The sequence below is a fragment of the Rattus rattus genome, chromosome 12, assembly GCF_011064425.1.
Source record: "Rattus rattus isolate New Zealand chromosome 12, Rrattus_CSIRO_v1, whole genome shotgun sequence".
Lineage (NCBI taxonomy): Eukaryota > Metazoa > Chordata > Mammalia > Rodentia > Muridae > Rattus > Rattus rattus.
Genome location: NC_046165.1, coordinates 68,756,685 through 68,779,299, shown reverse-complemented (window position 1 = coordinate 68,779,299; position 22,615 = coordinate 68,756,685). Strand labels below are relative to the sequence as shown.

The 22,615-nt window shown below is 42.5% G+C and overlaps 1 protein-coding gene across 1 annotated transcript in view; it reads right to left on the bottom strand.

Annotated features, from left to right (window-relative positions):
• The window catches only part of LOC116913800 (granzyme-like protein 1), a 98,331-nt gene that overhangs the window by 18,865 nt on the left and 56,851 nt on the right, over positions 1-22,615 (bottom strand). The gene's annotated exons all lie outside the window — the stretch shown is intronic.

The following is a 22,615-nucleotide window of genomic DNA, read 5'->3' as shown; positions in this document are numbered from 1 at the left end:
TTGGCATTGTTGTTCATATGGGGTCTTGAGCGCCTTCAAGCTCTTACAGTCCTTTCTCTGATTCCTTCAACAGGGGTCTGGTTCTCAATTCAGTAGTTTGCTGCTGGCATTCACCTATGTATTTGCTATATTCTGGGTGTGTCTCCCAGGAGAGATCTACATCCGGTTCCTGTCAGCCTGCACTTCTTTGCTTCATCCATCTTATCTAGTTTGGTGGCTGTATATATATGGGCCACACATGGGGCAGGCTCTGAATTGGTTTCCTTCTGCCTCTGTTTTATACTTTGCCTCCCTATCCCCTTCCAAGGGTATTCTTGTTCCCCTTTTAAAGAAGGAGTGAAGCATTCACAATTTGGTCATCCTTCTTGAGTTTCATTTGTTCTGTGCATCTAGGGTAATTCAAGCATATGGGCTAATAGCCACTTATCAATGAGTGCATACCATGTGTGTTTTTCTGTGATTTGGCTTACCTCACTCAGGATGATATATTCTAGTTCCATCCATTTGCCTATGAATTTCATAAAGTCATTTTTTTGATAGCTGAGTAGTATTCCATCGTGTATATGTACCACATTTTCTGTATCCATTCCTCTGTTGAAGGGCATCTGGGTTCTTTCCAGCTTCTGGCTATTGTAAATAAGGCTGCTATGAACATAGTGGAACATGTGTCTTGGTTTTATGTTGGGCCATCTTTTGGGTATATGCCCAAGAGAGGTATAGCTGGGTCCTCAGGTAGTTCAATGTCCAATTTTCTGAGGAACGTCCAGACTGATTCACAGAGTGGTTGTACCATTCTGCAATCCCACCAATGATGGAGTAGTGTTCCTCTTTCTCCACATCCTAACCAGCATTTGCTGTCACCTGAGTTTTTGATCTTAGCCATTCTCACTGGTGTGAGGTGAAATCTCAGGGTTGTTTTGATTTTCATTTCCCTTATGACTAAAGATGTTGAACATTTCTTTAGGTGTTTCTCAGCTATTTGACATTCCTCAGCTGTGAATTCCTTGTTTAGCTCTGAACCCCATTTTTTAATAGGGTTATTTTGCTCCCTGCGGTCTAACCTCTTCAGTTCTTTGTATATTTTGGATATAAGGCCTCTATCTGTTGTAGGATTGGTAAAGATCTTTTCCCATTCTGTTAGTTGCCATTTTGTCCTAACCACAGTGTCCTTTGCCTTACAGAAGCTTTGCAGTTTGATGAGATCCCATTTGTCGATTCTTGATCTTAGAGCATAAGCCATTGGTGTTTTGTTCAGGAAATTTTATCCAGTGCCCATGTGTTCCAGATGCTTCCCTAGTTTTTCTTCTATTAGTTTGAGTGTATCTGGTGTGATGTGGAGGTCCTTGATCCACTTGGACTTAAGCTTTGTACAGGGTGATAAGCATGGATTGATCTGCATTCTTCTAAATGCTGACCTTCAGTTGAACTAGCACCATTTGCTGAAAATGCTATCTTTTTTTCCATTGGATGGTTTTGGCTCCTTTGTCAAAAATCAAGTGACCATAGGTGTGTGGGTTCATTTCTGGGTCTTCAATTCTATTCCACTGGTCTATCTGTCTGTCTCTGTTCTAATACCATGCAGTTTTTTTCACTATTGCTCTGTAATACTGCTTGAGTTCAGGGATAGTGATTTCCCCAGAAGTCCTTTTATTGTTGAGGATAGTTTTAGCTATCCTGGGTTTTTTGTTATTCCAGATGAACTTTCAAATTGTTCTGTCTAACTCTTTGAATAATTGGATTGGTATTTTGATGGGAATTGCATTGAATCTGTAGATCGCTTTTGGTAAAATGACCATTTTTAATATATTAATCTTGCCAATCCATGAGCATGGGAGATCTTTCCATCTTCTGAGGTCTTTTCAATTTCTTTCTTCAGAGGCTTGAAGTTCTTTTTGTACAGAATTTTTACTTTTTGGGTAAAGTCAGACCGAGGTATTTTATATTATTTGGGAGTATTATAAATGTAGGGAATGGCATGGTAAAACAAAGATGGCACCGACATCCGGTCCCGTCTGGTGGTAAACAACAGTACTGCGCATGCGCGGGTTCACCCCTGGCACCAATGTACATGCGCAGGTTTGCCCCTGGTGCCAATCCGGCCGGGGTGGTACCATGCTAATGAGGTGATTCATGCTCTGCCAATCCCTGAAGGAAAGTAGCACGACCAGAGCCTCTTGTGTATATAAGGCAAGTGCCTTTGCCACTCGAGGTCCCCGGTATCAGCAATGAGGTGGTCCTGCAATAAAGGCTATTGAGAAGAATCCGACCGTGTTGTGTCTTCCTTGCTGGCCGAGGTGGGCTCGACAACTGGTGGTCCGTATGGTGACCCGAGGACATCCTGGTGGATTCAGAACTCTTCAGTTCCCGGACGGTGACGTCGGTAAGTTCCCAGGTAAGGGTCGATAAAGTTCTCTGGAGGTAAGCAGAGACTATGAAAGCCTTGGTATAGAGGCTATAAAGTCTGTGAACTAAAGCAATGTTGTTTTCTCCAATTGATCCCTTGTGGGTAGGACTTGTAATTTTGTTTCTTTTCTTCTTTGTGTGGTGGATTTGTTTTCTTTTGAATATCCACCGTCCCGGACGTGAGTGCATTTGCTGGGAATAGCCAGCTAGTGCCAGGCTACGAAGTCATGTGTAAACAAACAGGCCAGCCCACCCTGCTCGTAAAACCGCTCATAAATAAGTGCATTGAGTATGGGAAACTCACATTCCAGCCCACTCCTGACAGCTCTCCAGGAACTCCTCAGTCGGCGTAAGCTCAAAATCGAAAGGAAAATCCTGTCAAGCTTTCTTGATGAATGCGACCATTGTGCTCCGTGGTTTATAGTATCGTGATCCTTACCTTGCAAGCATGGGACAAATTGGGAAAAGATCTGGATAAAGAAGCTACAGAAGGCAAGCTTAAGCCCGGATCAAAACCTCTTTGGCAAATGGTCCGTGCCTGCTTAGAGGATAGATGATGTGAGGAAACCATTAGGACAGGTCAGAAAATCCTTGCAGAGCAACAAGAAAGTATGTCAGAGGTAGAAAAGGTCCAGAAGGAAGAAAAGAAAAGAAAAGGAGACAAAAGGAACAGAGAGAAGGCAGAGATAAAAAACAGGGGATAGTCAGGACCAGGAAACAAGATATATCCCTCTTTAAAAGCCTTGACCTTAGGAATATCAGATGATTCAGAGCTTAGTAAGGATGATGAGGCTGATCTCAAGGAAGAGGCTGCTCAGTATGAGAGAGAGAGATATGATCCAGACTGGCCACACGCTAACGCCACGTGGCAACGAGGCAGACAATTAGGCAAGAAAGGGGTTATACCAACAGCACCTCTGTATAACCCTCAACATAAAAGCATGGTGAAGCCTGCAAAAGGTACTTCCTTTTGCCCAGAGGTGTGGAAAGAGATGGAATTAAGTTTTCCAGTATTTCTGGATGCTAATGGGTATCAATATCATGAACCCATTGATTTTAAGACTATAAAGCAATTGGCAGAATCTGTCAGAACCTATGGGGTCAGTGCAGCTTTTGTTGTGGCTCAAGTTGAGGCTATTGCTAGATATTGCCTCACCCCTGAGGATTGGGGGATTCTGGCTAAAGCCTGCCTATCCTCAGGTCAATACTTGGATTGGAAATCTTACCTTTATGAATATGCTAATACTTAGGCCACCATTAATCTGGCCTCAGGAGTAGACCCTCAGAGACATTGGGACGCTGACATGCTATTGGGTCTAGGGAGATTCGCTCTGGACCAGACTGGTTATCCAGAACAAGTCTATAGCCAAATTAATGAAATAGCCATCAAGGCATGGAAAGCACTGCCTAATAGGGGCACAGTCTCCGGGAACCTTACCAAGGTTCTGCAAGGGCCCACAGAGCCTTTTTCAGACTTTGTAGCCCGCATGGTAGAGGCCACTACCAAGATCTTCGGAGACCCTGATACAGCCATGCCTCTCATTAAACAGCTAGTGTATGAGCAATGTACAAAAGAATGTAGAACTGCTATAACACCATACAAACATAAAGGTTTAGAAATTTGGATGAAAGTCTGCAGGGAAATGGGAGGGCCATTGACTAATGCTGGCCTAGCGGCAGCTGTGGTGCAGTTAGGGAAAACCGCCACCACGGATACCTGTTTCAAATGTGGCCGTAAAGGGCATTATCGAAGACAGTGTCCTGAAAGGAGTAGGGGGAAAATTAGTGATAGACCCAAGCAGCCTGGACTATGTCCACGGTGTAAGAAGGGAAACCACTGGGCAAATGAGTGTCGATCTGTAAAGGACTTGGATGGCCGACACCTATCAACAGGATATGGTTGTGCACGGCCAAAAAATGGACAACGGGGCCCACATCCCCAGGGCCCTCAAATATATGGGGCTCTGGAGGACGACAGACAGGGACAGGACAAACAGAGGCCTTGGCCTTTCCTTCCCCACCCGAAGGACCGAGGAGAGCCACTAAAGGCTCCACAGGACTGGACCTTCACTCCACCACCAGACTCGTACTGCCCCCCCAAATGGGAGTGCAGCCTGTAGACACAGATTTTAGAGGACCCCTCCCTAAAGATACAATTGGGCTATTGTTGGGACACTCTTTCTCTGCCCTGAAAGGTTTACAGATTGTGCCTGGAGTAATTGACCCTGATTATTTAGGCACAGTAAAAGTCCTGGTAGCCTCCACCCAGGGAATCACTGCCATTTCCCCTGGAGACAGAATCGCTCAAAGGCTGCTTCTGCCTAGCTTGCATAAGCGCTTTCCTGCTGAAAATAGAATCAGAGGGCACAGGGGCTTAGGATCTACAGGCTCCCGATTTGCCTTTATCTCATTGGAACTGGGTGATCGTCCAATGTTAACATTGACTGTGGAGGGACGATCATTCCTTGGCCTGTTGGACATTGGAGCAGATCGTAATATTATCTCTGCTCATGACTGGCCACCTAGGTGGCCTATGTAAACATCATCTCAGGCCCTATGTGGTCTAGGGTACGAAATGGCTCTTTAATAAGCTCCAAAGAATTGACATGGAAGGATACAGAAGGGAGATCAGGAAAGATTACTCCCTATGTTATAGACATTCCTGTGACACTGTGGGGCAGAGATGTTTTGATAAATCTAGACATGAGACTGACTAATGATTACTCCCTGCAAGTCAAGGATATGATGGCAAAAATGGGCTACACACCTCGAAAGGGTCTGGGAAAAAACTTACAAGGACGAGTTGACCCAGTACTGTCGAAACAAAAACAAGACAGGATGGGTCTGGGTTTTTCCTAGGGGCCATTGAGGGGGGAATACCCATTACGTGGAAAACAGAGGACCCTGTATGGGTTCCTCAATGGCCTCTATCCTCTGAAAACTTAATTGCTGCTGCCGAATTAGTATTTGAACAATTACAATTAGGACATATTAAACCATCCAGATCACCTTGGAATACACCCATATTTGTTGTTAAGAAAAAATCAGGAAAATGGCGATTATTACATGATTTAAGAGCTATCAATTCTCAGATGCAAATAATGGGTCCCATACAGAGAGGTTTATCATTACTCTCCAGCATCCCTGCTGATTGGCCTATTATTATTATTGATATTAAAGATTGTTTTTTCCATCCCTCTTGCTCCGATAGCGTGCGATTTGCATTTACTTTGCCCTCTATGAATAATGAAGAGCCTGATAAGCGCTATCAGTGAGTGGTCTTGCCTCAAGGTATGGCTAATAGCCCTACTATATGTCAGCTTTATGTAGGAAAAGCCCTACAGCCTGTACATGACCAATTCCCAAAATTAAGAATAATACATTATATGGATGATATTTTGCTTTCGGCTAAAGATTGTGGCACCCTAGAAGTAGCCTATGTGAAAGTGGTTAAGGTGCTTGAAAACAATCAATTGTTCATAGCACCTGAAAAGGTTCAAATGGGCCAAATAGGGGAGTATCTAGGAACTAAAATCACGCCTCATAGTATTTCCCCTCAGAAAATAGAATTACAAAAAGATCATTTAAAAACATTAAATGACTTTCAGAAATTACTAGGAAACATAAATTGGATTCGACCCTATATTAAAATGCCCAATGTAGATTTGCAACCACTCTATGAGATCCTGAAAGGGGATCTTCAGCTTACTTCACCCCATGCTTTAACCAAGGAAGCACAATTATCCTTGAGTAAAGTGAAGAAAGACTGGAAAAGGCAATGCTAAGAAGATACAAGGAAAAGGAGGATCTCCTTTTATGTATACTGAGAACCTTTCGTCAGCCTACAGGAGTGCTGTGGCAACAAGGACTGCTTCTTTGGATTTATCCCCATATTTCTCCTAATAAGACCCTTGAATATTACCCTTCTGCCGTTGCACAGCTTGCTGTGTTAGGCGTTAAATCTTGCACTCAGCATTTTGGTATTTTACCCAAGAAAATTATTATACCATATAGTACGGCTCAGATGGAAACATTGTGTGCATTGATAGATGATTGGGCCATGTTATGCTGTAGTTTTGATGGAGAGTTTGACAATCATTATCCTAAGGATCCTTTGCTACAATTTTTTATTGAACATCCAGTGATTTTTCCTAAGGTCACTGCCTCAGAACCTTTGTCTGGAGCATTAGATATTTATACAGATGGCTCCAAAACAGGTAGGTGCCTATATGGTTGATTCTCAAGAACCAGTATTAATTCAATACAGTCCAGGCACACCCCAAATTACGGAATGTAAAATTGTATTGGAAGTTTTTAAAAGATTTCATGATTCTTTTAATTTAATTTCTGACTCTGTTTATGTAGTTAATGCTGTGCACTCACTTGAAATTGCAGGGCCAATTCGGTCGACTAGTACCGTATGTCAAATTCTTTTAGAATTACAAAAATTGATTTGTGCCAGAAAAAATAAATTTTTCATACAACATATTTGAGCCCATACTAATTTGCTTGGTCCTATGACCAGTAATAACGCCCTGGTGGATGCTAGTACTCGTAGAGAGTTTATTTTTCATGCCGCTCTGGTTGATCTCGCTAGAGAATTTCATCACAAGTTTCATGTTCCTGCCTTTACTCTTCAACAAAAATTTAACATCTCTAGGGCTACAGCCATGATGTGGTGTTATGTTGCCAGAATTGTGTTCAATTTCACTACCCTCCTCATGTGGGGATTAACCCTCGTGGTCTGATCCCGCTAAACTTTGACAGATGGATGTCACACACATATCTCAATTTGGAACTATAAAATATGCTCATGTTTCTGTTGATACCTGTTCCGGTATTATACACGCCACTCTGATGACTGGTGAAAAGGCTAGTAATGCCATTAGTCATTGCTTAGAAGCATGGGCAGCCTGGGGAAAGCCTGATAGTCTCAAGACAGACAACAGTCCTGCCTACACAGCAAAGTCCTTTCAGACCTTTGGCCAGGCAATGCAGGTTGGCCATGCCACAGGATTGCCAAATAACCCCCAGGGCCAGGACATCATGGAAAGAGCACATCGTACTTTAAAGGAGCTGATACACACACAAAAAAAGAGGGAATTGCTAGCAGCTGGACAACAAAAGAACAACTTTCTTTAGCTCTTTTTACTTTAATTTTTTTTAATTTTAGATGTCCATGGCCGCTCTGCCACGGACCGCCATACTACCATTACCCATATGACTAATGCAGAAGTAAAGTGGAAGGATGTCTTAACTGGTGAATGGTGTGGCCCAGATCCTGTGATTTCGAGATCTAGGGGAGCTGTTTGTGTTTTTCCACAGAATCAAGAAAATCCAATTTGGGTACCTGAGTGCTTGACTCGAAATTGCCTTCTGCTCTTCCTGAAGATGAGACTACGAACCCTACTATTACTGGGAATGGTAATCCAGGTGGATTCACTCACTCTGTGGGCTATTGCCAGATCCTGGCCAGTACCCATGCCAGTTCATAGCAATTCTACTGTTTTGCCAACCTTTTTCTCCACCTCCTGTTTGCAAGATGTTCCCTGTATAGTGCCAAATGGAGAATTGCCCCAACGGTATGCCGCCACTAACTTTTCTCTGTCGCATACCTTATGTTTTACTGTTAAGAACTCTTCCCTGCCCTGTGTTTGGTTGTGTAGGGCCACATTAGCTAATTGGTTGGGTCTTATGAGTGGCAGTGCAATGGGCACCGGGATCATCCTGGCTGCTTTAAGTCAAATTACCAAGGGGGTCTCTTCAGCCAGCAGAAACATGTCAGTCAATACTTCTGCTGATTTGAACATTACAACACTGAATATGATGCATAATTGTAGCGTTCTATCATGCCCAGGGCAAGGTAACTATACACAGGGTAACTCTACCCACCGTAGAGTCTTACCCGCTTGCCCCTTGTATCAAGAGTTCCCACCTGATTTTACCCCATGTCAGAGTCCATTTCATAGAGCAAAACAATTCTTGCCAGGATTTGAGTTTTCCCCACCTCTTAGCAAAACACAATTTAATTGGAAACAGAATAAGTCTGGCATGGAAAATCTCTGGCCTTGGTTTCAATGGGTGCTGTCCAATGAGCAAGGGGCATATACATCCCTGACCCCCTTTGCTAGGTTGATGGGTGAGAACTTCACACTGCATAATGTTTCAGCTACCAGAAAAAATGATACCAGGTTGATCAATATTCAATATAAAAACCTCTTGGCAAATGATACTGCCACTAATACTTCAGTATGTGTTAGATCACCTTTTTTTCTTTCTGATAAGCACTAATGTAAGCAATGATGTTTTAAATTGTAATAGCTCTGATGTAGTCTGCTATTTAGCTGAATGCTGGGATGGCACCAACGACACCACAGTGATGGTTAAGATTCCCTCCTTTGTGCGAATCCCAGTGGAGGCAAACCCAGATAGCTTTCCTATTCTTAATTTGCTGAGAGCCAGAAGAGATTTTGGAATTACGGCAGCTATAATTTCAGCTATTGTGCTGTCTGCTGCCACAGCTATTACAGTCACAATAACCATGACTAATCAAGTACAGACAGCTGAGACTGTCAATCAGATTGTAGAAAGAACTGCAGTGGCGCTAGAGATACAAGAAGAATTTAATACCCATTTGGCATCTGGCCTTCTATTAGCTAATCAAAGGATAGATTTAATACAAGAACAAATTGAAGCACTGTATCATATGACACAGCTGTCCTGCGTTTCCTCCCTTAGAGGTTTATGCATTACTCCTTTGCAAGATAACTTTTCTCAGCATTCTCAACAGAGCAAAGAAATCTTGAATTATCTGAAAGGAAACTGGTCCATGAAAGCAGAGCGACTATCAAGACAATTGCTGATGCAAATTGCTGTCCTTAACAGCACTAGGTTGGACCCCATCACAGTTGAAGATTTTACCTCAAGGATCACCAATGCTTTCTCCTTTTTTAAGGAGTGGGCTGGCATGTTTCCCTGGGAAGCTATTGTCCTCCTGGGATGCGGAGTATGTCTCTGGCTTATTGGCCATTTAAAAAGAGAACATGCCAGACACAAAGCGGTTGTTTACCAGGCTATGATTGACATTGAAAATGGTGCTTCTCCCAACATATGGCTGGCCTCTTTGAAAGATTAAGAGTTAGCCCTAGGTCATTTTTGTCACTGTCAGGTGGAGTCATTGTATCCAGAGATGGGCAACTTTCCTTGAGCTTGAACCAACCTAAGACATGAGGCCCAGTGGCGATAGGGTAACCCAACGACAGGTAATGCAGGATCATTGTCAGGAGCGACCCAAGACAGGAGCAATGACATATTGGCGAGACACCCTGATCTAGACCAGTCATTTTATTAAACAAAAAAGGGGGAGATGTAGGGAGCGGCGCGGTAAAACAAAGATGGCGCCGATATCCGGTCCCGTCTGGTGGTAAACAACAGTACTGCACATGGGCAGGTTTGCCCCTGGCACCAATCCGGCCAGGGTGGTAACATGCTAATGAGGTGATTTGTGCTCTGCCAATCCCTGAAGGACAAGTAGCATGACCACAGCCTGTTGTGTATATAAGGCGAGCGCCTTTGCCGCTTGAGGTCCTCAGTATCAGCAATGAGGTGGTCCTGCAATAAAGGCTGTTGAGAAGAATCCGACCGTGTTGTGTCTTCCTTCCTGGCCAAGGTGGGCGCCACATATGAGGGGTGTCATGTCCCTAATTTCTTTCTCGGCTTGTTTCTCCTTTGTGTAGAGGAAGGCTACAGATTTATTTGAGTTAATTTTATACACAGCCACATTGCTGAAGTTGTTTATCAGCTTTAGTAGTTCTCTGGTGGTACTTTTGGGGTCACTTAAATATACTATCATATCATCTGCAAATAGTGATATTTTGACGTCTACTTTTCCAATCTGTATCCCTTTGATCTCCTTTTGTTGTCTGATTGCTCTGGCTAGAACTTCAAGAACTATATTGAATAAGTAGGGAAAGAGTGGGCAGCCTTGTCTAGTCCCTGATTTTAGTGGGATTGCTTAAAGTTTCTCTCCATTTAGTTTAATGTTAGCTACTGGGTTGCTGTACATGGCTTTTTACTATGTTTAGGTATGGGCCTTGAATTCCTATTCTTTCCAGGACTTTTATCATGAAGGGGTGTTGAATTTTGTCAAATAGTTTCTTGGCATCTAATGAAATGATCATGTTGTTTTGTTCTTTCAGTTTGTTTATATAATGGATCACGTTGATGGTTTTCCGTATATTAAACCATCCCTGCATGCCTGGGATGAAGCCTACTTGATCATGGTGAATGATTGTTTTGATGTGCTCTTGGATTCGGTTTGCCAGAATTTTATTGAGTATTTTTGCATCGATATTCATAAGGGAAATTGGTCTGAAGTTCTCTTTCTTTGTTGGGTCTTTGTGTGGTTTATGTATAAGAGTAATTGTGGTTTCACAGAAGGAATTCGATAGTGCTCCATCTGTTTCGATTTTGAGGAATAGTTTGGATAATATTGGTATGAGGTCTTCTATGAAGGTCTGATAGAATTCTGCACTGAAGCCATCTGGACCTGGGCTCTTTTTGGTTGGGAGACCTTTAATGAACGCTTCTATTACATTAGGAGTTATGGGGTTGTTTAAATGGTTTATCTGTTCCTGATTTAACTTTAGTACCTGGTATCTGTCTAGGAAATTGTCCATTTCCTGCAGATTTTCAAGTTGTTGAAATAAGCTTTTGTAGTAGGATCTGATGATTTTTTGAATTTCCTCTGATTCTGTAGTTATGTCTCCCTTTTCATTTCTGATTTTGATAATTTGGACACACTCTCTGTGTCCTCTTGTTAGTCTGGCTAAGGGTTTATCTATCTTGTTGATTTTCTCAAAGAACCAACTTTTGTTTCTGTTGATTCTTTCTATGATCCTTTTTGTTTCTACTTGGTTGATTTTAGCTCTGAGTTTGATTATTTCCTGCCTTCTACTCCTCCTAGGTGTATTTACTTCTTCATGTTCTAGGTCTTTTAGGTGTGCTGTCAAGCTGCTGATATATGCTCTCTCCTGTTTCTTTCTGCAAACACTCAGAGCTATTAGATTTCCTCTTAGCACAGCTTTCATTGTGTCCCATAAGTTTGGGTATGTTGTACCTCATTTTCATTGAATTCTAAGAAGTCTTTCATTTCTTTCTTTATTTGTTCCTTGACCAGGTTATCATTGAATAGAGCATTGTTCAACTTCCATGTATATGTGGGCTTTCTTCCCTTTTTGTTATTGAAGACCAGCTTTAGCCCATGATGGTCTGATAGGATGCATGGGATTATTTCTATCTTTCTGTATCTGTTGAGGCCTGTTTTATGACCAATTATGTGGTCAATTTTGGAGAAAGTACCATGAGGTGGTAAGTAGAATGTATATCCTTTTGCTTTAGGATATACATGTTCTATAAATATCTGTTAAGTCCATTTGGATCATGACTTCTCTTAGTCTGTCTATGTCTCTGTTTAATTTCTGTTTCCATGACCTGTCCATTGATGAGAGTGGGGTGTTGAAATCTCCTACACTTATTGTGTGAGGTTCAATGTGTGCTTTGAGCTTTAGTAAGGTTTCTTGTACGTATTTGGTGCCCTTGTATTTGGAGCATAGATATTTAGGATTGAGAGTTCATCTTGGTGGATTTTTCCTTTGATGAATATGAAGTGTCCTTCCTTATCTTTTTGGCTGACTTTTAGTTGAAAATCGATTTAATTCGATATTAGAATGGCTACCCCACCTTTATTCTTCCGACCATTTGCTTGGAATGTTGTTTTCTAGCCTTTCTCTCTGAGGTAGTGTCTGTCTTTGTCCCTGAGGTGTGTTTCCTGTAGGCAGTAGAATGCAGGGTCCTCCTTGCATATCCAGTTTGTTAATCTATGTGTTTTTATTGGGGAGTTGAGACCATTGATGTTGAGAGATATTAAGGAATAGTGATTATTGCTTCCTGTTATATTCATATTTGTATGTGAGATTATGTTTGTGTGCTTTTCTTCTCTTTGTTTTGTTGCCAAGACGATTAGTTTCTTGCTTTTTCTAGGGTGTAGCTTACCTCCTTATGCTGGGCTTTAGCATTTATTATCCTTTGTAGTGCTGGATTTATAGAAAGATATTGTGTAAATTTGGTTTTGTCATGGAATATCTTGGTTTCTCCATCTATGTTAATTGAGAGTTTTGCAGGATACAGTAATCTGGGATGGCATTTGTGTTCTCTTGGGGTCTGTATGACATCTGTCCAGGATCGTCTGGCTTTCATAGTCTCTGGCGAGAAGTCTGGTGTGATTCTGATAGGTCTGCCTTTATATGTTACTTGACCTTTTTCCCTTACTGCTTTTAATATTCTTTCTTTGTTTTGTGCATTTGGCATTTTGACTATTATGTGATGGGAGGAGTTTCTTTTCTGGTTCAATCTATATGGTGTTCTGTAGGCCTCTTGCATTTTTATGGGCATCTCTTTTTTAGGTTAGGGAAGTTTTCTTCTATGATTTTGTTGAAGATATTCACTGGTCCTTTGAGCTGGGAGTCTTTACTCTCTTCTATACCTATTATCCTTTGGTTTGATCTTCTCATTGAGTCCTGAATTTCTTGTATGTTTTGGACCAGTAGCTTTTTCTGCTTTACATTATCTTTGACAGTTGAGTCAATGATTTCTATGGAATCTTCTGCTCTTGAGATTCTCTCTTCTATCTCTTGTATTCTGTTGATGATGCTTGTATCTATGGCTCCTTGTCTCTTCCTTTGGTTTTCTATATCCAGGGTGTTTCCATGTGTTCTTTCTTGATTGCTTCTATTTCCATTTTTAATTCCTTCAATTGTTTGATTGTGTTTTCCTGGAATTCTTTCAGGGATTTTTGTGATTCCTCTCTATAGGCTTCTACTTGTTTATTTATGTTTTCCTGCGTTTCTCTAAGGGAGTTCTTCATGTCTTTCTTGAAGTCCTCCAGCATCATGATCAAATATGATTTTAAATCTAGATCTTTCTTTTCCTGTGTGTTTGGATATTCAGTGTTTGCTTTGGTGGGAGAATTGGGCTCTGATGATGCCATGTAGTCTTGGTTTCTGTTGCTTGGTTTCCTGTGCTTGCCTCTCGCCATCAGGTTGTCTCTGGTGTTACCTTGTTCTGCTATTTCTGACAGTGGCTAGACTGTCCTATAGACCTGTGTGTCAGGAGTGCTGTAGATCTGTTTTCCTGTTTTCTTTCAGCCAGTTATGGGAACAGAGTGTTCTGCTTTCGGGCATGTAGTCTTTCCTTTCGACTGGTCTTCAGCTGTTCCTGTGGGCCTGTGTCCTGAGTCCACCAGGCAGGTCCCTTGGAGCAGAAAAGTTGGTCATACCTGTGGTCCCATGGCTCAAGTTGCTCATGGGTGGTTGCTGTTGAGCTCTCGGTGAGGGCGGCAAACAGGAGGGCCTGCACTACCTTTTCCGGGAGCCCCCGTGCACCGGGGGTCCCAGATGGCATTAGGTGTTTTCCTTTGGAGTCAGAAATGTGGGCAGAGTGTAGTCTCTTCTGGCTTCTCAGGCCTGTTTGCCCCTCTCCAGGTTTAGCTCTCCCTCCCACGGGATTTGGCTGCAGAGAACTGTTGATCCAGTCACTTCAGGTCAGGGTGGTGTCTGGAGAGTGGGGGACCTCAAAAATCCATTTCTTAAGAAACATTGATAACTATCTGTAGCCACTTAAGGAGACATGGATTTGGGTCGTCCTTTTCTGCCTTCATTTTGGTTCTTCTTCTTTTCTCTTCTCTCTCCCCTTACTAAAACTCTGTTCCCACCCTGCTTTCTCACTTTCCAATCATAGGCCCTGCCCCATTATTTGCTAGCCCTCACCTGCATAAAGACAACAATCCATACCCAAGGAAGCTGGAATGGTGGTCAAGACCAGGGAGTCTAGGCTCTGTCATTTGATGCCAGGCTCTGTGGGACCATATTGGTCTAGTTGCTTTGGAGTTGTCTGGAATGCAGATTCTGAGGGAGCATTTTGGAACTCTGAGTTGCTGGAGTATCTTGCATTTGATTTGAAACCAGTAGGGACCTATAGACTAGGAACAGAAAGGAAAGTTAAGGAATTTAGGGGAAATAATAAAAACCTTTTTATTGGTTCTTTGTGAATTTCATATCATGCACTGGACTGTCAGGAGCCATTTAGGAGAAACTAAGGCTAGCAGGTGGCCTTCCTGAAGGTGGCCCAACATTTTAGCAGATTTCTTAAAGATCAACATATAGATGAACTTTCATGAATTAATGTTGTTTAGAGGAGTTAATGGTTTTATAGAACTCCTGATTTGATTCAATTTTAGGAAGAAAAATTTTTGTTTAATTTTATTTTTTACTTGTTCATTTTACACCCTACTCACTGACCCCTCCTGGTCACCCTCTCCGTGAATCCTCCCCAGTGCTTCCTCATGTTCTCCTCTGAGCAGATGGGGATCCTAGAGAATTGTCTGACACTTCAAGTCTCTGCTAGGTTAGGGGCTTAAGAAGAAAGCTTTAAGAGTTGGTTTTAGTTCTTTTGCTAGAAAGATGTAATAAAAAAGTAGAATCAAGACTAAAATGTGCCCACTCCTCATAATAGTAAGTAAAGGCTGCATAATAAGAAATACAATGAGCTTTCATAATTACACTAAAAAGAGAAATAAGCTTGGAACAAATTTGTGTTCCAGGAAAATATTTAGGTACAAGAATATAGCTACAGATGTGCACTGTAACATGTAACATGTGCCATGTAAAAACTGTTGCTTTGAACTTATAAGGAGTATATTAGAATGAAACACTGCTTTGAACTTCATATCAACATCTTTCTATAACTCCCAATTTATGTAACATTTTATCTTTGAGGAAATCCTTTAAATAACTTTTTGTTTGAGATTGTATAAAAAGTCCAAGGAAAACAAATAAAGTTGCTGGTTAAGTAGTTTGGCTTGGGTAGCTCTGCCTTATCCATCCATCCATCCCTCCAAATGTATATGTCTGTCTATATATACAAGTGTAGGTATACATGCATATATACGCACGCATGAATATTTGTGGAGCAAAAGAGACAGGTGGTTGGGCCCAAAAAAAAAGTGAATGTGTTAATGTGTAAGTGAGAATGTAAATGAAAATGTATGCATGAATTCATATGTGTCTGTAAAACACATCTTAATTCTTTTCCGTTCCTTTTTCTCTGGTTCACAGAGTTTGCCAGCCATTCCAGTGAAGATTTTGTATGTTTGTTTAAGGAATTGCTTGTCATAAAAGGTTCATGCAGAAGCAACATAGTATAGAGGATGTAGAAGTGAGTATCCAGAGACCCATGAACAGAGGAAATAGATCCCCCCTCCCATGAAAAGCTGTTCACATTTTGTTGAGGGCAGAAATAGGCAAGGGGATTTTGAGTGAAGTGTTTGTGGGTTGGAGTGAGAGAAATTCCAAGATAGGTGACTGTAGGAGAGGAGCGTTTACTTTTGGAACCCCTGGAACTGAGGAAAGTAATGAGTGAGGCAGTATTGGCTGTCTGAGAGGGAAGGACTACAAAGGAGGAAGCTATTGACATATTGTAGCAGGCAGGAGAAAATCCACATACTAAAGCAGGCAGAAGGTCATCCACATACTGTAACAGGCAGGAGGGAAAAGGGGGAAATAGACCAGTACCTTAGTGATTGCCTGGCCAGAAAAGGAGGAACTGTGTTTGAATCCTGGGGAAAAGACAATCCAGGTTGTTGGGCTTGGTAATTATGAGAATCTGTCCAAGTAAAAGCAAGAAAAATGATATCAAGTATGAACACCTAGGGATATTGAAGGGAGGAAATCTAGGATTAAGAAGTGGGTAGGGTTTCCAGTGGTCATGGAAAATATAATGTAAGGTGGATAGGGACACAGGCAGTGTTGATGAAGCAGAGACCTTGAATAAGTGGAAGATTCACTTAGACTTTTGACTGACCATGGGAGTACTGTAGGTGAAGAGGTAGGATGTAGAATCCATTTAGTTAAAAGATATTGAATGATGGGTTGGAGGCCTCTGAGACTGGTGAAGTGTAAGGGGCATTGGAGTTTGGAGATGTAGGCAGAAGGGTCTTTGCACAGAATATCAAAAAAGCTTATGAACAGAGAAGAAAGTCTGAGTGGGAATTAGATGGGCATAAGAGGGGCATGAGAGGGGGTGATTGTGGGTAATCAAATAATCAAAATACGTTGAAAACATGTATAAAGTTGTCAAAGAATTTCATAAGGTTCACAGGATAAGATCATCTCCCATGTCAAAAAGTCTTAAGGAGTGACTGGGCTGACTCTGGTGACATCATTCTCATTTCAGTAGGATGGCCAAGCCGAGGACACTCTGGCAGCAATATCAAGTTACTTATCACAAAATAAACAAAATCTGGAACAGACTTCACAATGAAAACTTAGTTGCCACTTTAACTTTCCAGTGTATTTAACTACTCATTTCATCTTTAAGGTGAAATTCAACTTGCCATGAATGTTCCAGGTGAAGAAGGAATTATGGTGAGCTCAAATTAAACCCAATTAAATATATGCATATCAACCCAGCAGAATGGAGTTTTGTGAACAGTGATGTAGCCTTGCTTTGACACTTAACATGAGAATTTAAAATCATATTTCAAGATGTCCAGAAATATTGTCACTAGCTTGGTATTTTCATAAGTCTGTTTTTGGTCCTTCAAATGGGATGCATAGAACTATAATCCTTCATTCAAATTAAAAGTATTTTTATCATGTCTCTTCATGACTTTTATGGGGCTTTTATGGGTCTTTTTCAGGCACAGATGCTCACACACTAGCATCACACTGTATGCATACTACCACTTTTCACAGCACATACAGTGGTGAGCAACTAGTCTCAAGAACTGAGCACAAGGGACTGCACACAGGACTCAGGAGTCCTAACAGTATACGCCGCATTTTCAGACCGCCATGTTGATAGCTCATCATCACTTGTAACTTCACCTCCTCTGGTTTAAAAATTTACTAAGATCAGAGCTATGTCCATCAAGCCATAGAGTGAATCATTTGTTTTTCAAAACAACATAGAATATCCACCCTGATCCTTTTGTCCTCCTTTGTTAGTATGATAAAAGCAAACCAAAATAAATGTTATTACTTACAGGTTTTCAGATAACACAAACATGGACCCTGCTCCATGGTTTTAAAAGATTCTCTCCAAATGGACTCTCATATAATTAAGATTATTTTATTCTGTAGGCTTTTGTTGCTTCTCTGTGTGTGCACATATTGTATCAGTTATACTCAGTCCCTTTCAGGGTAAACAATCAACATTCATTAGAGCTTGTGTAAGCAGTGTGCATCCCCAAACAGTAGCCATTCAATGTGGAGCAGAGAAGCCAAAATGTTGCATATCCATGGACCAGATGACTAATTCTTGGGCAATTAATACTTTTAATTGCATAAAGACTTTAATCTGTAACTAAGACAAAACAGCCTTTCTTGGTCCCAAAATATGAGAGAAGAAAGTTCAAAAGTATCTGAAATCCATGAAGCAGTGATAAGAAACCAGGATCTGGTAGCTCTGTGGTTTTCTGGATGTACATGCACACACACACACACACACACACACACACACACACACACACATTAACTATGTATGACAGTAACACATGATCATGGTATATGAGACAAACACTTGCCTTTAAAATTTTCTCTTGTGACTTCCTAGCAGTTGTCCAGTTGTAACTCTTCCTAGGAGAGTCAGAGTTAAGATTAATTCATGAGAATGTTCAAAGAGATTGTTCTACAGTATGATCAATAGTCCCAAATATTAATAAGATGATGTTCTGCATTGCAGCATGAACTCTCATTAAGTGCTGTGTTACTGTGTATTCAACAGTGAGTAAGAGCAGTATTATAACTGCTGTTAGGATAAATTGTGTGTCAGTATTGTTTTAAGAAAGAAAGAAAGACAGAAAGAGAAAAAGGAAAAAAGAAAAAAACAGAGAACAAGTGAAATCTTACCGGAATGTAAAAGGGTGTAAGAGTTAGAAAAGGACACACTTGTGTCTCCATCCAGTCACGATGGCCATCCTGAGGTCTCAGGCCTATCTAACCTCACCCTACAACCTTGTATATTTTTGGTCTTTATCCCAGTTTAGCACATAGGAGGTCAATGTGGTGACAGCATCATTTTTAACCAAACCACCAAACTTCCTTAAGTAATATGATGCTGATCAGAAGTGGAGGTGCATAGGTTTAAAATGCCTGTGAGATCCCTGAGCCCACACATCGTTCATCTCCATCCAAGGGCTGTGTCTGCTCTGCCCTCCTCCAATCTGAGCAGCCTTGCTGGGAAGATGCCCCCAGTCCTGATACTCCTGACCCTATTTCTGCCTCATGGAGCCAGAGCAGGTGAGTGAACACCCCTGTCACTGACGTGTCACTCCATGACAACTTCTGCTGCTTTTCTGCCCAGCAGTGGTCAGGGATTGTCCTGACACTGAACCCAAGAGATTTCTGAACGTCAGGTTCCATACCAAACCAAACTTGGAAATCTGACACTGGACTGATTTCCAACAAGGTCTGAAGAATGGAGATGCTTTCAGAAAACTTAGTAGGCACTAATTTTCCTGCTTTTTCCCATCTCCTGGAGACTGGATCATCCTTAGAAAGAGATGTGGCAGAGAATGCAAAGATACAAGAATGTACATCATTAACTTGACTTCAGACTAGGAAAATGGGAGCTTTAATGAGATTTAATATTCAGCCATTATTATTTGATGTGCAATGAATCCAGTCTTCAAAAGCCTTGGGGAACTGCAGGCTCCATTTTCAATCACCCACCCTCCACCCCCCTCCCAGATCTACCCTCCTGACCTCAAATATTACTCCCAGACACTAAATATTCTAGGCTTTTCTTTCAGAGGAGATCATCGGAGGCAATGAGGTCAGTCCGCATTCCGACCCCTACATGGCATATTTTGAGTTTCTCAATGATAATGAGAAGAAGACATTCTGCGGAGGCTTCCTGGTGAGAGACAACTTTGTGCTGATGGCTGCTTACTGCAGAGGAAGGTGAGGAGTAGCAGCCAGCCCACATTTTCTCAGACACACAGAGGAGCTTCTGTGCTCTCTTGTAGAAGCTCCCTGTGAGTTCTCACTAGAAGGCAGGATTGTGAAAATTGATGTCTGACAAGAGGCACATTTGAGGTAAAAGAGTGAGAGGTTACAGCAAGCAGTAAGCTTTGTGGGAAGTGGGTGTGGTGGCAATCCCTAGATGGCACCCGGGACTGTTGCCAAGTCTTATGACTATCACCTGACTTCCTCATATACCCAAAAGTAAGCCACGCCCATTGTGAGAGCTGCACAGGCACACCATGACACAAGATCAGGCCATTTGGCATTGACCTATGAACTGAGACTATGTAGACTGGACTGATGGGGCATGTTTATGGGTTATTTATTAGGGAGTATGCTTGGGCATAAGAGATTGCTGCTTGCATGCAGAAAGAAAGGTTCCTGAATAAACTGCTTTGAGAAGAACGGCGTGGTGTCGCTCCTTTCTGCGGGATGGAGACAGAGACAACTAGTGGTGGCCCGTAAGGGGACATACGTTCAGAACTCATCGCAGTCAGGGTGGCAATAAGTTCCCAGGTAAGTGGGATGAGCTAAGCTCTCGGGTTGAGAATACAAGGTTCCCAGTTTTGGGACAAGTTGCACCAAGCGCAATGGGGAACTCGACCTCTGCTCTGACAGTTCGCCAGGCCCTCAAGGATTTGTTGAAAGCGAAAGGAATCGGGCTAAAGAAAGACATAGTGGAGAATGTTTTAAAAGCAGTAGACCAAGTTGCTCCATGGTTTCCTATAACAGGACACCTGACAACGCCCAGTTAGGAAAAATTAGCGAAAGACTTGAGGTTTGCCGAGGAGCAGGGGGTTTTACTAAAAAGAGTAATGCCAGTATGGAAATTAGTAAAAAATTGCCTAGGAGACGAGGAAAGATGTGGTGCAGAGCTAAAAAACGGCAATGAGGTGCTAAGTCAGGTTAGAGAGGAACGCTCCCAAAAATAGGAGACCGACGGAACTTCTAGTGAGGGAGATGTATCGGAAGACGATCTGGAGAGCATTGCAGACAGCTTAGAGAAAGTAAAACTGAAGGTAGAGCCATCAGCTCCGGGGCCGCCTCATCCACCTCTGTACAATCCTGGCGGGGTAGAAGGACGTAATCTACACCCGGAAACCTGGAGGGAACTGTGATCCCAATGCTTCCCTGTGTTTCAGAATGCACAGGGCAATTGCACACACGAGCCGCTAGATTGGAAGATAGTCCAAAGACTGGCCGAAGGAGTTCGCGCATACTGTGTTACTGCTGCTTATGTAGTGGCGCAGTTAGAATCCTTATATTGCTTTTGTATGACTCCTAGCGATTGGCAGAATCTGACTCGTGCCTGTCTGACATCAGGCCAGTATTTGGACTGGAAGGCATACTTTTTGAGTTTGCTGCCAAGCAGGCTGTGGTCAACACTTGAATGGGCAGCAACAAGTTTGGGATCAGGACATGTGCTAGGACAAGAGATTTGTGGCAGCTCAGATCAATTATCATCTTCAAGTATATGAACAAATTAACACCATAGGGACTAGAGCATGGAAATCCCTTCCTAGTAGAGGAGAGGTGAGCGGAAACTTGACTAAGATCATCCAGGGACCCAATGAGCCCTTTGTAGATTACGGGGCTCGTATGGTGGAGGCGGGAGGCCAGGTCTTTGGGAATCCTGATATTCCCATGCCACTGTTGAAACAGCTTATCTTTGAGCAGTGTACTAAAGAGTGCAGACAAGCTATTACTCCATATAAGGGAAAAGGCTTAGAGGTGTGGATGAACTCTGCAGGGACTTGGGGGGGCCTCTGTCTAATTCAGGGTTGGCTGCTGCCATCATGCAGATGTCCCAAGGATGGAATGGCCAAAAGAATAATAACTGCTTAAATGTGGGCAGCCTGGCCATATGAGGCGCCCAATGCCCACAGCTAAAAGGAACAGGGGTCAACGGCCTAAGATGCCTGGACTATGTCCCAAATGCAGAAAAGGTAATCACTGGGCCAATGAGTGCTGGTCGGTTAAGGACATTCACGGGCAGCCACTTAATACTGGTGCCCGGCCAAAAAACTTAAGGAGGGACCCCCAACCCCAGGGCCCGCAAATATATGGGGCAGTATCAGAAGGATGGCCCAACCTGAATCCTCCGATGAAATGGAGCTGCCCCGGAGAGCAACAAAAGGAAGTGCAGGACTTGACCTCAGTTCCACCACCAGACTCATATTAACGCCCCAAATGGGAACTCAATTAGTGGATACAGATTTTAACGGCCCTTTACCTGCTGATACAGTGGGATTGAATTTAGGAAGAAGCTCTGTTACCATGCAAGGGTTAATGGTTCATCCCGGGGTGATTGATCCCGATTTTACCAGGCAGATTAAAATAATGGTGTCTTCCCCTAAAGGCATTGTTGTGATATCTCCTGGGGATAGGATAGCTCAATTGCTCCTTTTACCTAGCTATCACTCTAAATTTCCTGCTAAAGATTTGGAATGAGGAAGTAAGAGCTTTGGCTCAACCGGGGTCTCTAACATCTTTTGTTCCTTGGACCTTGACACCCAGCCACTGTTAAAACTATCTATTGAAGGGAAATCCATATCCAGCCTCCTAGATACTGGTGCTGATTGTAGTATCATCAGCATCAAGGATTGGCCCACTGGGTGGCCAAGACAACAGTCAGAGCAAACACTGAAAGGACTAGGATATGCTCAAATGCCAGAAATGAGCTCTCGTATCCTACATTGGAAGGATGACGAGGGGCATTCTGGTGAGTTTCAACCATATGTATTGGCCATTCCAGTGTCTTTATGGGGTCGTGACCTGATGAAAGTAATGGGCTTTATTTTAACTAATGAAGGGTGCTAAAGCACGCAGGCCCAGGATATGATGATGGGAATGGGCTATGTATCTGGAAAGGGGCTAGGCTGCTCTTTACAGGGCAAAGCCTCCCCTGTGACAGTCTGCAAAAAGACTGATCGTGGCGGGCTGGGTTTTTCATAGGGGCCACTGAGGGAGCTTTACCCATTACATGGAAAACTGAGGATCCGGTGTGGGTTCCTCAGTGGCCACTTCCCTCAGAAAAGTTGAATGCTGCCCAGGAATTGGTACAAGAACAGCTAAAATTGGGCCATATACGCCCTTCTACTTCCCCCTGGAATACTCCTATATTTGTTATA